General features: G+C 49.3%; 1 pseudogene; it reads left to right on the forward strand.

Moving 5' to 3' along the window:
* Positions 1-689: 689 nt before the first annotated feature.
* Positions 690-1,747, forward strand: LOC116888312 (annotated as a pseudogene).
* The last annotated feature ends 1,000 nt before the right edge of the window (positions 1,748-2,747 follow it).

Here is a 2,747-nt window from a genome sequence, read left to right on the forward strand (position 1 = left end):
CTAATGAGCCTAAAATTATATTATTAATAAACTAATAACCTCCACCAATTCAAAAGCCAAGAATAGCTATTTCAGCTAGCACTTGAAACCTGTAACAGAGCTTCTACTAATTGCTGTAACCACCTACCCATGGCCACCACCAATGTACTTTGTAAATGCCTTGATTTATGACTTTCTTTTTTCTGTAACTAGGTTAACCATGTATTTCAGTTAAGGTTTTGTTGCTGCGAAGACACCATGACCATGGCAACTCTTATAAAGGAAAACATTTAATTGGGGCTGGTTTACATTTTAGTTCATTATCATCATGGTGGGAACATGGCAACACCCAGGCAGGCACAGTGCTGGAGAAGGAGCTAAGAGTTCTACATCTTGATCTGCAAAGAGCAGGAAGAGACTATCTTCTACAGTGGGCATAGCTTGAGCATAGGAACCCTCAAAGCCCACCACACAGTGACACACTTCTTCCAACAAGGGCAAACCTACTCCAACAAGGTCACACCTCCTAATAGTGCCACACCCCATGGGCCCAGCATTCAAACACACAGTCTATGGGGGCGATCCCTATTCAAACCACCACACTATGACTACTCACATTTGGCTTAAGGATAAACAATCTTGGGGAATCTTCCAGAGGCAGAAACCCAAAGAAGTTCTAAAGAGGGAACTGCAAGACTTTGGGGGAAACTATGCAGTCCAAACGGGAGTGTGTGCAATGGTGTGAGAGGGTGAATCCAGAGAACAAGGCAGCCCTGGAGGCGTGGATAAGGGAGACTGGCATCCGCCTAGTGCAGGTCAACCGGCAAAGGAAGTACGGCGGGCCACCCCCAGGCTGGGTGGGCAGCCCGCCACCGTCAGGGTCCGAGGTGTTTAATCGAACGACTACCGCAGGATGTGTACGAGCACCAGCTGATCCCACTTCCAGCGCGTGGGACACTTCTATGAGTTCCGCCTAATGATTACCTTTAGTGGCCTGAACCGCGGCTTTGCCTATGCGCTCGCTACAGCTCACGGCGCGGTGCCCAGGCCGCCACTGCTACGCTGCACAACCACCAGTTGCGGCCTTCTTGCCAGCTCCTGGGTATGCCGAAGTACCGAGAAGTGCGAGCTGACCATGGACGGGCTCCCTCTTAGCTTGAACCTACTGCTCGCCCTGCAACCGCTCGGTCCCTGCCTGCAGGAGACATTGCTGCTACCGAGCACTGGGTCTGCGCCCTCTCAAATTGCACTGCTCAAGTTTAGCACTCACCGAGCTGCTGCCATGGCCAAAAAGGCTCTGGTAGAAGGGCAGTCACGCCTCTGTGGAGAGTAGGTGGCTGTGGAGTGGCTCAAGCCAGACCTGAAGCAGCACTTCCACCAACAGCTTGCGGGTCCCTCACTGCGGTTTCTAAGGCCAGATGTCAGCCAACTAGCCCAGACCAGGGACAAGCTGGGGTCCCAAGGGGCTCGGGCTACTCTGCAACAGCTGTGTCAACAGATGAAGCTAGGCTGCCCAGTGTTCCTTACCAAGTGTTTAGGAACAGGGCCTGCCGGCTGGCATCGCTTTTAGTACCAAGTTATGATCCCTGGGCATCCAGTGCCTATGCCTTTCAGTGGCCTCATTTGGGTTGTGCTGACCTCTGATTGGCAGGATGGGCATGAGGTGGCCAAGGATGCTGTATCTGCACAGCTGCTGGAAACACTGAGTGAATCTAGGACCTGCTTATGGTCTCCTAGGGCTGAAGCAGGTTCTGTGGTGAAGCAGTGACCCCTTCTTCCTACAGGCACCCTAATGGGTAAGCAGAGCCTGTGCAAACCCCCCAGCCCAGCAGGCCTGGGCAGCCACTACTTATCCCAAGGAGAAGGTCTGGTGACAGCTTTCCCTGCTGGGACAGGACCCTGTCAAACCTAAGTGCTACTTTAGTTGTGAGGAACCTTGCCCTCCCCCACTGAATCCAGGGTCTGATTAGACCTCTGACCTACTATCCTTTTTTTTTTTTTTTTTTTGGTTCTTTTTTTTTTTTTTTTTTTTTTCGGAGCTGGGGACCTAACCCAGGGCCTTGGCGCTTCCCTAGGCAAGCGCTCTACCACTGAGCTAAATCCCCAACCCCAACTGCCTGACCTACTATCCTTAGTCAATTCCCTGTTTGACAAATATCCACCACTCCCACACAAGGGCTTAATATGAATCTGTGATTTTATTTGAGAACTGGCTGAACCAAAGAGCCCTTCCTCCCACCGTGATTGGTCACTGGTTTGGGCTTAATATGGTTCTTATTTTCCTATACCGGTTTTATTTATATTAAAACCCTGGTTGGTTAAAAAAAAAAAAAGATAAACAATCTCTTATTCCCTTTAAGGGGAGAGCTGTGGAATTGTTGTTGTTGTTGTTGTTGTTGTTGTTGTTGTTGTTGTTGTTGTAAGGGTCTCATGCAGCCCAGGCTGGTGCCTACTTGCTGTGTAGCTGAGGATGGCGTTAGACCCCTAATCCTCTTGCTTCCATCTTCCTGCTGGGATGGCGGGTTTATACCACTACTCCTGGTTTGTCCCTGCTGATATTTTTTAGTTTTAACATCTTATTAGCGTATGTTAATTATATGTCATGATGGGCTTTGTTGTTAAAATTCACGTATGTGCCTAATGTATTTCCATCACATTCACTAGAATCTTGTTCCCTTCCATTGCCATTAATCTCCTTCATCTTCCCAGCTAGCCCCATTTCTAGAAGTGTGTGTGTGTGTGTGTGTGTGTGTGTGTGTGTGTGTGTG

Source organism: Rattus rattus, chromosome X (assembly GCF_011064425.1).
Source record: "Rattus rattus isolate New Zealand chromosome X, Rrattus_CSIRO_v1, whole genome shotgun sequence".
In the NCBI taxonomy this organism is placed as follows: domain Eukaryota; kingdom Metazoa; phylum Chordata; class Mammalia; order Rodentia; family Muridae; genus Rattus; species Rattus rattus.